A 12,497-nucleotide genomic window follows, 5' to 3' on the forward strand; every position below is an offset into this window, starting at 1 on the left:
AACTACTTCAATCATGGGTACTTATAAGTATTTCTACTTAATTTTTCCATTCAATCCCAGGCTTGATTATTGATTTGAATTCCGTTGCTAGCTAGTTGACTGTTACGGCATCTATTTTCAGTAGCCTATAATTTTCATATCCTAAAAATGTAAATTTTATATCCGCAATTGCCTTCCATCTTATCAGAAATTAGGGAACAAGGGTATTGCTCTACTAAGCGCAAAGTGTATTCGGTAAACAAAATCGTTGAATATCTACATTGTATCTTTCGAGAATATACCTAATAGGTTTCAGGTATGGCATCAGGCAGATACACTTAAATCTCAAATGTGGTGATGTGATAGTCAAATGCCAATGCCTATTAAATCGCAAAGCTTTATCAGTTTAGCGTTGGTATTATCGCATTTCGCAAAAGCTGGATATTTGACCTCAATGTTTTGAACTCCCACGTAATAAGTCGAATAGTGCTCCTGACTGTTGACATTGAACAATACTTGTAGTCACGATATGTTCACGTCGTCAATTGTTTACAAACATTCCCTTATCTACCTCTGTAATCTTAAAATTATGTGAAAAATAACTACATTGCGCCTGTTGTACACGAATAGCGTTTACTGGTTTTGTCTCGTTACAGTTTAAACTTACCTTTTCCCACTACACATTTGAGCTTATCTTGGTTAAGTTTTATTTTATTGTGTTTTTCTCTCAGTATAGATGGACTCGCGCGCGAGAAAGCAACTTGCCCTGAAAACCATCGCCATGGCTAATTATCTTACGGCCCGATTCGAAGAATGATTAAGACACGTTTAAGATCTTTAAAAGATCGAAAACTAAACGACATGTCAAAATTGACGTTTATTCCGATCCCGCTGTGATCCAAATAAGATCGATCTGCGATATTTCTAACGTCAAAGTGACATTGGTTGTCCGAATCGAGCTGCTTCTGTCAGTTTTATGACATACAAACGATATCAAAATGAGAACTTATCTAAACCAGAACTTATCGTTATCGTATCTCATTCTTCGAATCGAGCCATTAATCATCAGCATATGCTGAGCGGGATCCATTTTGGTATATGATTGTAGAATAAGATATGTTATAGGTTAAGGTCCATTTGTACACCAAATAAACAATTTATATCACATTCTATATTTATGGAATACAAATACTAGAGTTATGTTATAGGTATGTAGGTTTTACATTATAAGAAACCACAATGAAATAAATAAGACTAGGTATAATTCTGAAGACTACTAAATTAGGTCAAACTTTTTAAGTAGGTATTTTGCTTATTTTCTTTCATCTCTATTCAATTCTTATACTTAGCTAAATACACAATATGTACCTATATTTTTATAGGTAAAAGTACTTTATATCTGATTGATATTAATGTTATGATCGTCATTATTTGTTTGCCTAATCATTAGCAAAATGTGTACTCATTTTCTCTTATAATAAACTGGTGTATTATTTATACTCGTATTATACATATATCAGTACACCTACAGGACGTTTTATAGCGTATTTTAATGAAACTCACATTTATAAAGCCACGTGTATGAGATTTCCTTTCGCAGAATGAAAATTACGTTTTGATTGTTCTGTAAATAGTGCTATCAATGTAATGCAAACTTTACAGTAATGACCGGCATGACCGCAGACAAACAAAGAAATATGTATCTATCTGCGCACGGTCATCTTGCTATATAAATAATGACACATGACATTAGGTATATATTTCAAGGTTTGACCATCAAATAAAAATCGTATTCCATAATTTTCGTTTCGAAATCGAGTGCCGATTGATAGATGAACTGAAGTCCAAATACATTCAGAACCTTGCACGGAGTGGCAACGGCGCGCCGAGAGGACCGATGCGCGCAGAGGGCAAGAGGGAGAGGGGACTAGAGGGGGGGCAGATAGCAACAGGCGCCGCGGCCACGTGCTTCGCGGCCTTGCCGTGGAAGCTTCGCGCCTTTTTTTTAGATAACAACATCTAATGACTTACACTAAACCGCCCACCACGTAACAATCGATAGATTGAATAACGCGTTATCTGTGCGCAGTTTTGATTGCTGTCTGGGTTACAGCTACACGTGCCGAGCCGATTGATGGGAAACGTTGTGAAGTCTCGGGAATGATATTGGACAGGCCTATTCAACTGAGTGTACTTCGATTTATCGTCGTCAGTCGACGTTGCCATGGGCTAGAACAAATTACGCAAGCACTAAAGATACGGAAATAAATTATATACTCGTACTTAATTGATTTGGATCTTGGTCTAGGATTTAGTCTACCGACGAAACTATAGAAATGACTTGAAATATCATTTGATATTTACCAGTCGCTTTTCGGTGAAGGAAAACATCGTGAGGAAACCGGACGAATCCCCACAAGGCCTAGTTTTACCCTCTGGGTTGGAAGGTCAGATGGCAGTCGCTTTTGTAAAAAATAGTGCCTACGCCAAATCTAGGGATTAGTTGTCAAGCGGACCCTAGGCTCCCACGAGCCGTGGCAATATGCCGGGACAACGCAAGGAGGAAGAAGGGAAAACATCTTACAAAGCTACAAAAATCATGAAATTATTTCTCATTGCGGCATTAAATTAGTCTAGTCTGAGTAATAAAAATACACTGATACATATTATACCTACCTAATTATACAGTAATCTTATACCGTCTGGCTGTAAAAATAATAACATTTTTATATTTTGTGGCTTCAGTTAATCAAGAACTAAATAATTACAAGTCATCTACCTATCATTTAAAATATAACAAAATAGTTTCAATCGTATGAGTACAGACAGTTTATCTGTATCACTGCAATACGTTCAATAATTAGGGTAAAATATAAATAAGTAATTAACGCTGATGATTAGGGCCGTGACATCATCGGGGAAGTAGGTCGCCGGTCCTCCCACAGCGAAGGTCGGATATTATAAATGGTTTCCGTGTGTGGTGCCGATACGTTACCCAATAGGTTTGTGGAATCTGTGGTGTACAGAGAAACTAGGATTATAGAACAGGTTTATTGACAGTAGAAAAGGTTGAAGTAATGTCAAAAATAATAGCATGCCATTGAGTACTGTTGGGCAGTCGGAAAGTTTCCAAAATAGCGAATTACCGAAACTTCTTATATTTATGTATGGGGATTAAAAATTGCCGTTTGATAAATGAAAGTTTTCTCAATTTCCTATGAAATTTCCATGATTTTTTTCAATGTGTGAATTTTCCACCACCCACACATCTGTATCTTTGGGTTTGACAGATGAGCTAGACGGTATTTTACGGAACCATATGTTTTGTGGTAGCCGACTTATCAAACGTAGTTACCGCGTAACGTACGGGGTCATACAGCGCCATCTAGTTTTTCTTTGACTTACAACTCATTTACTATGAATAACTCTTTAGTTTTAGTGATTTTAGAACGAAATATACAAATTAACGTTGTTTGTTGGAAAGCCAATTAGTGCGAATTATATTTCTTCAACTAAGTAGGATTCTAGCATTTTATTATTTATAATTTAACAATTAAATACGTCATCTACGAAATTGCGGTGATAGCCCGAATTACTCCATTGCGATCCCTAGAATGTGGTCCTATAAAGGTTTAGTTTTAATCCGATCCTTTGTGTGTAGATCCCAAATTAATTGTAATTAAGAGGGAATTATACCATGTGATAGTCCATACAAACAGAGAAAACGTTTTAGCATTTCTAAATATTTTCCTTTCTCCATTATTTTTTTGTAGTTTATGTATGCAATGAATAACTAGGTTTATAGGTTTTCCTTTTTTTTCAAAATTTGCAAACCAAACTGAAGCGATCGACATCAAAATCAAAATGATTTGTTAAGAGTTAAGTTTATAATACATACTACCGCTCGTGAAATATACCATATTATAAAAAACATGAAAAATAAAAAAAGCTACGGCACAGACGAAATCCCGCCGGCATTAATTAAACTTTGCGCTTCAGAACTAACCACTCCGATATCTTGGCTGGTAAATCAATCCTATGATGAAGGAACCTTTCCGGACGCTCTTAAAATATCTACAATAAACCCAGTTTTGAAACCGGGTGGCGATAAGTATGAAGTAAGTCAGTACAGACCTATATCCTTGCTCCCGGTCCTCTCGAAAATATATGAAAAAACAATGTCAAATCGTATTTATTCTTTTTTTGAAAAATACAATTTATTAGACACCAATCAATACGGATTCAGAAATAAACGTTCTACAGTCTTGGCTGTGTACACATTTATACAATCAGCTTTAAATATAATAGATAAAAAACAATACGCAGTAGGGCTACTATTGGATATGTCCAAGGCATACGATAGGGTGTCCCACCCCATCCTGCTTAAAAAATTATACGCTATGGGAATCAGGGGTACAGCTTATAAGTGGATAAAATCGTACTTGCATAACCGGTACCAACAAGTGCAGATCGAGCATTACCACAGAGAATCGAACGAAGTTAGGGCTATAAAATCAGAAATGCGTCCAACTACTTGTTCTGTCCCTCAAGGATCAGTAATTTCTTGTCTGTTATTTATTGCGTATATTAATGACCTGCCGAAAACAATAGATACAACATGTATTATGTTTGCCGATGACGTCTCACTGCTGTTAAATACTACAAGTAGCAAGGAATGTACCGACCGCCTACAGAAAACTCTTGAAGATGTCACAAATTGGCTTACAGACCACAACTTACAGATAAATCTTAATAAAACAAAAATCATCCAATTTAAACCAATTCAGAAACAACCCTTGGATATTAAACTGGAAATAAATGGACAGTCAGTCTATTGAAGAAGTTAGTGAGTTCAAACTCTTAGGGATAACAGTAGATACTAGTGTTAACTGGAAAAGCCATATTCAAAATGTAAAAACTAAACTATCACGGTTTGTCTATGCGCTAAATATTCTAAAAAGAAACACAAGTTTTGAAACTGCCCTAACAGCATATTATGCATATGCGTATGCGTGGCTCCGCTATGGTGTGGTTTTGTGGTGCTCTAGTACTGACGCCAATGATTTGTTTATAATGCAAAAGAAATGCGTCCGTATTCTGACAAACACACGAATACCAAACAGCTGTCGTCCGCATTTCGTAAAACATAGATTACTTACGTTACCATGTATATATATACTGGAATCTGCACTTTTTGTAAGAAACCATTCGGAATTGTTTAAAACCAAAGGAGAAGTATGCAAAACTAATAGTAGGTCTAAAAATCAGCTAGCCGTACCAAATACCAAGTTGGCTATGTGCAGAAAGGGGCCCTATTACCAATGTATTCAAATTACAAATAAACTCCCCGACAGTATAAAACGAGAACCGAATGACCTTAAATTTAAAAATATTCTTAAAAAGCTCCTTTTAGAGAAAGCATACTATACAATAGACGAATTTCTAAATGACCAAACACTGGAATAATGCTATGTACTTGCCAATAAATAAATTTTATTATAATAGTATTGTTTTGTAAGTATTCATCGACATTCATGCAATATCTAAAATCACGCTGTAGTTAATTAATATTAACCATGTTGCTTATTATTTTAATATATTAATAAAATACTCATTACATTTAGTATTTACCATCATTATTTAATTAATTAATTTATTTATTTATTTATTAATTTCATAAACGAACTTGACATTTTATATCTTATATTGCATAAACGTCGATAAAATTTAACGTTATAAATATAGATCTCGTTGCCATAAGTATTAAATACCTAGACATAAGAAATATTGAGTGCCCTTACAGGGTGTCATGTACCTACCATCTTCAAACTGTAACACCTAATGTATAATGAGCATGACTGCAATACAATAAAGAATAAAGAATAAAGAATAAAGATTTAGTTAGTGGAAAACGTTTTCTCCCGAAATGATTTCATAGAAAAAGTACCGCTATTTCGCTCCAAATCGTCAACAAAGTATAATCGCCGCACACTAATAAAATAAATCCATGCGATAAACGGAGCGTCAAACAAACCGAAAAAACTCAAAGTGGTTAATATACATCAAATTATGAAAAAATATTTTCCAAATGTCAATATCCAGAGTGGAAAATGGGGACTATGTTTGTATGGAGAAACGGCGGCCCCCTTTCCTCCTAAAAGGACATGAAAACAAAATTAAAACAATAAACAGTGGATCAGCTCAAATAATCGGTTCAGTATAACCCGATTGCAAGCCAAATTATCCGATAAATACCTGATAAACGATATAAATGGACTCGACCGACGATATGAAAGTGATTGCATAGTCCGATAATGATAGCTTTCTCTAAAACCTACTGAGCAATGTATCATAACACTTTCATGAAGATTGAAGGAGAGGAGGTTATGTAATCGGATTAATAGATTTTTAAATGTCTGGTTTAGATAATTTATTAATCAGTAAGATGGCAGGTTTTCGCTCAAGCACACGGGTCAAAATTCTTTTCGTTGTCTTGTTTTGACCACTTTGCTTGTATTGGGGGCTTTTATAAAATAAATAAGAAAAGTCGAGTGCAGTGAGTGAGTGAGTGAGCTATAAAGATATAGCTGTAGATTATATTTTACTTGAGAAAAAATAAAAAATAAAAAGCATACAAAAGCTACACTCTGTCACATTTTTTACACAGTTAAATTATAAATAATAATACTGCGGCATGTTCTCATACATATTGAATGAGTTTTCAAAATTGAATAATAGCACTTACATTTAGTACGTCAGTAGGACCTATAGGGATATAGAGGAACAGCTTCTGTCAGCGACTTGATCTGGATAGATTAAGTACTCCCATGCCCCAATAGGCTAGATGACAAAATTTTAGTAATAGTATCCGTCGATTCGGTGTGTAGATGATCAAAAGTTCATATGGGACCTATAGGGATATAGAGCAACAGCTTCTGTCAGCGACTTGATCTGGATAGATTAAGTACTCCCATGCCCCAATAGGCTAGATGACAAAATTTTTGTAATAGTATCAGTGGATTCGGTGTGTTTAGAGGATCCAAAGTCCATATGGGACCAATAGGTATATAGAGGAACAGCTTCTGTCAGCGACTTGATCTGGATAGATTCAGTACTCCCATGCCCCAATAGGCTAGATGACAACATTTTGGTAATAGATTGGGTGTGTTTAGAGGATCAAAAGTCCATATGGGACCATATGTGTTGTTTCTAAGCAAAAATTCCCACCTTGTCGCTTACCGTAAAGACGCTTTGACAGGTTATTTGTATAAAGATAACAGCAAATCTCATTCTTATGGTAGGCGAGAAAGTGGGACCTTTGACAAAACTTCGACACATATGCATTGCATTGTAGATTGTTTCCAATACAAGAGTCAGAAAATACAGTCAAAGTCTGACAATCGTACTCTATTCACGAAACTTGCTAAATAATACTTGACGTCATGTGTAAGTTAAAGCCTTCTTGGAGTTATGAAAAACAAGAAAATTGCTTTATGACAGCAAATATTGCGTTTGTGTACATAATTGCCATAAAATAATTAATAAAATGTTAGGAATCGAATAGTACCTTTTCTTTTCATTTTGGATGTTAAAAACTTAACTTTTGAAACTTCGAGATTTTATATTATTTTATCAACTCTATATTTTGTGTGCCCAATCAGTTGTGAAAAGATGCTCAATTTCTACCTTATAAACTAGTTTTTGGTTATAAAATTTAACATGTGTACTTTTTTAGAAACGAAAAGAAGCAATTTTGCTAGCTGTTGCTACTGTGTCAAATACTATTGCAAAATATGTTACATTAGGGTCTTTCTCATTTAGGAACTTGAGGAAAAACGCTAAACCTCAGTAACAAGGATTGTTACTAGGAAATAAATTCAAACTCATAGACGTTTGCCTACTGAGCAACTTTATTTATAAATTACTCATATTTCATTCTCTGGAAAGTACACAAAACGTTTTTCGCACATTGAATTTAAACTAAGTACCAACTTAGCAGACGTTGGCGAGGTTTCAACTGGTCTCCACTTTGAATCTATAAAATACACATTGCACCAATAAATTTCAGACTCGAATAAAAAAGGTCCTGACGCCGTTTTATTCATCAAACGCTGGTAAGTTTCATGTATAGATTACCACCGATAGACTGCGCTTTACGAAGCTTTTATCTGGATTTCCACTTCAAAAGAGAAATTAATAATTCATGGCTGAATGTACAGTGTATTGTAATTGACTTAGGATAAATAAATAAATGGCTGAGATACATAGTTGGATACCTTTGTTGGTGGAAGTACACTTAGGAGTTTAGCGGAGTTCTTAAAGTGTTTGCTCCGCTTGCACCGAACGCCGTACCGCCTAGATGCATTTTACATCATTTTATACTATAAATTACAGTCCTGAAAACCCTGTACCCCCAAAACTGTCTACTCAGTTTATGGAAATGTTTTAAAATGGCGGAGCATAAATTTATTTCAGTTTTAAGTTATGCTCGCGATGTCTACAGCTCACAGAGCCTAGTGGCTTGATACAAAATATATTGTTAACTGACCGAGCGTTAGCGAAGTTAATGTTCTCCCCTACAAGTCGTCAACCGATTCTCGTAAAATTTTGTGATTAGGTTCGATAATGATATAGGTTTTATGTCGATTCAGTTTTAAGAGAATGATCAATATGGCGGAATCATACATTTATTCAGTTTTAAGTTATACTCGCGAGGGCTACGACTCACAGAGCCACTAGTGTAATATGAGCAGTTGTAGACATGGGTTCCCTTAAAAAAGAGCATTATTCTCTTACATTAAATTAGTGGCACTGTGAGCTGTAGACTTCGCGTTAAGATTAGAAAATGTAAAAGCGAAAAACACTAAGTCATTATCACAGTATTCACAGTAAACTCACAATGGTCTTAAGTGACATAGACCCTATTGGTTGGGCTGATCAAAAATTTTCACGAGAATCGGTTGAGAGCGACCAGTAGAGAACATACGAAAGCATTTTGGCCAAGTTAAAACGGAGACCATTGATAACGCTTCCGTCAATTATCGGTTTATACCTATGCTCCATCTAAAAGTAACCGATCTGTGGTTTCGTGCATAACTTGGGAACGTCTGCCTGTGACTTGGCCGGTGGCCAAAGGTATTCCTGATTGAAAGTTGACCGTTGTGTGGGTTCTGCATTTTTGGGTAAAGGGTCAATTTTGTGAGAAACGATGCAATTTAAGTAATTCATCAGTTGATTTGGCAGTAAAAGGAGGCACGTGGCAACACGAGTATTTTTGGTACATTTACGCAGTGGCTTACGTGAGCGAATAACTCGCGATGCGACGCGGCGCGGCGCGGCGGCTCAACGGCATTCGCGTTGACAACGAGATCGCCCACATAGGACACTTCCATAGGTATCAAAGGATTGAATTAACCCGCGCCGCTTCACGTTCGCGAGTTATTCGCTCACGTAAGCCGACACCTTAGAAATCTTTGCTTATATTTTTACACACAGTAAGCTCAATAATTGTATTGTGGGTTAGTACCCGACGGCGATAAATACTTAAAATACTTAGAAAAAAAACTCAGAAACAAATATCAATGGCCCTACCAAGATTCCATCCCGGGACCTCCTGTAGGCAGGGTAACTAAACCTTCTAAGCTAGGAGGCAGTTAATCCACCTAGGTTGCAAAATGTGCCGTATTCAAGCAAAAGATACCTAGCTTATTTTCAGTTGTCAATAAGGTGTTTCTGTAAACTTTCTATATGATGCCTACAAAATCCGTAAATAATAGCCAACATTAAGATAAACTGTTTTGTTACAACAAATTTCTTATCTGTGAAAATGTTGTAATTGCTTCATTACTACTACAAAATCGATTTAGTAATGACATTCAAGTTTCGAACATCTCTGAAAAAAAAGCAATTCGATTTGACCTCTATTCTAATATCAGTCTAGATGCCCTCGAAATGAAATGTCAATTGCATACAATTTCGACAAATCTCGCATCTTAATTTGTATCGACGATACGGAAATAGGCCCCCGACTCTAGTTTGTCTCTGAATTTAAAACAAACATGTGAATGCGTGACATGCGTAAAAAAAGTTATCATTTACCTCCATTTGACATACAGTTTATCTTTTAATTAGTTTCAAGTATACAATGTTTTTTTTTAATTGGATTTAAAGTAACTATAACAAAAGTTTCGTTTCAAATAAGCGATAAAGATATTTCGGAGACCCCCCTCATATCCGCGAGTTCCACCGAGAGAGCAACAATGCCTCAATGTTCGCTGTAATTTGGGTTAGTGAATGAATCATAGAAAGTTTATAATATGTGTGTAGATAAAATAGTGTATGTAACTGTACATAATTAGGGATTAAAACACGCGTATGGTCCTTTTAAGAAACTCATTTCGTTCGTTTCATAAACCCACACTCGTATTTTAATGACTTTCATTATGTAGCAGTCACATAAACTACTATTATCGATCACTATATACCATTCGATTCCGAGGAAAATACTAGCGGAATATGAGAATACTACTAAATCGTTTCTTTTTTTGTTACAGGTAATTATTATTTCCACTTCGTCATTGTGGCGCTTTTAAGTTAGGCATCTCGGTTGGAATCCAACACACAAAACAGTTCCAAACGAAAACTGTAAACTGTTCAAGGTAGGACCATACAATTTGAAACACATTCTCCAACTGTTATAAACTTTATTCCAGATAACATTGGACTCTACAAGATCACAGTTTCCGAGATTCTAAGATCGGGCCAAGCTAAGTTCCCTAATTCCCTAGACCCTGTTTTGCGCGTTATGTCTTTTGTACTACATTTTTGTCTACTGAGGTACTTACCGACTTTCATTAATTATTTAGGTTTTATAGTAAAACAGTATTCTTTTAAATTACTTGTAGAAAAAGTATTGTATACAATAGTTATATAATCAAGTTTTTCAATCTCGTAACTTACTTAGGCAACTATACAGCTCGTTGCCTAAACACGTTACTCGTCTGAAAAGCTGTCTAATATATCACGATTGTATAAAATACTATTATTCTTCACTTCGAAGCTACCATGTGTCGTGAGACCGCACAGGTGTCCACAGATGATACAAATTGATAGAAAGTACAGACCTTATCAGATAGTATAGTTATTGCTCGGCCGCGATAACGTTCGCTTTATTACAGAATGGCCTGGTGATAAAATTTAAATGTTATTTATGAAACACGACAAAGTAATTTTTGTAAAATTACGTAATTGATTAATTGTACATAGTACTGTCAGAATAACTACGCATCAGCCGAATGACTACGGATAGATATTATAAAAGGATTCTTAGGGCCACTTTCACCATCCCACTAACCCGGAGTTAACCGGTTAAACCGTTAACCCAGTGTCAAATTGTACTAGTAATCATGTTAACTCCATGTTTAACCGGTTAACCTCGCGTTAGTGATTGGTGTAAGTGGCCCTAACAAGTTAAAAATAACTCCAGTTTCGACTAACTATGTTTGAAAAAATTGTCTAAAGCAGAAGACTCTATAGACTCGAACGAATCAACCAACAATATGCGTATCTCGATCTGTCTGTTACGTCTGGGGTGGGTGTCAGGAATTATGCAAAATTGAACCACTATCACTTTGAAATAAAGTTCAATATCAGGTGGGAAATATATTCTCTCTGCCTTATAACGGCTTAAAACGCTAAACCGTTTAGAAGAAATTTGGTTCAGATATGTGACCGCGTCCGGCATATAGATTGAGTGCTGGGAAGGATATACAATACAATACAATACAAATACTCTTTATTGCACACCTCAATACAGAAACAGTACAAATAATACAACACATAAAGAAGAGGTAAACAACAGGCGGTCTTATCGCTAAAAAGCGATCTCTTCCAGACAGCCTTTAGGTAGCAGAATTAAAATATATATATATATATATATATATTCATCATTCTGCGCTGACGAAATCCAGGGTTGAAGCTAATGTCAAATATTGTTACGGTCATATTGTCTAGGTATGTAATAGATACATAGGTATAATACTCTTTATTGGCACACCTTAGTAAAAGATACGACTTAAAGAAAAACAATTGATTAATGATCGAGCCAGACAACAGGCGGTCTTATCACGAAAGAGCGATCTCTGCCAGACAACCTTTGGGTAGAGGAAACAAAAACAATTAATCAAAAAGAGTAGGTGTTGCAAAAAACGTTATGAAGCCTACTTGCTACACACAATTTAGTTCGTTTATTTAGTTCATTACTTATGTCATGTTATTCAAATGTTTAATAGTTAAAGTTCAAAACAGTCTAACGCAAGCATCAACGATGTAAACCCCAATAGTGCTAAGCCTCCTAAGGTTTCTTATACGGACAAAACGACAAAATTATGCACATTGACTTTTTTGCCTCAATTTTATACAAACTGACGCTTACGTCAGCTCACATGTGGGCGTATTATTATTGATGACTTACGGGCCTTTTTTTTATACTACGTCGGTGGCAAACAAGTCTCCGTAGC

At 35.7% G+C, this 12,497-nt stretch overlaps 1 long non-coding RNA gene across 1 annotated transcript; it reads left to right on the forward strand.

The window, feature by feature from the left end:
• Positions 1–2,056: 2,056 nt before the first annotated feature.
• LOC133533624 (uncharacterized) lies at positions 2,057–5,926 on the forward strand. Its single transcript, XR_009801906.1, has 2 exons — positions 2,057–3,862; positions 5,881–5,926. It is a non-coding gene; the product is annotated as an uncharacterized LOC133533624 (long non-coding RNA).
• Positions 5,927–12,497: the final 6,571 nt, after the last annotated feature.

This window comes from Cydia pomonella, unplaced genomic scaffold (genome assembly GCF_033807575.1).
Source record: "Cydia pomonella isolate Wapato2018A unplaced genomic scaffold, ilCydPomo1 PGA_scaffold_184, whole genome shotgun sequence".
NCBI classification, from domain to species: domain Eukaryota; kingdom Metazoa; phylum Arthropoda; class Insecta; order Lepidoptera; family Tortricidae; genus Cydia; species Cydia pomonella.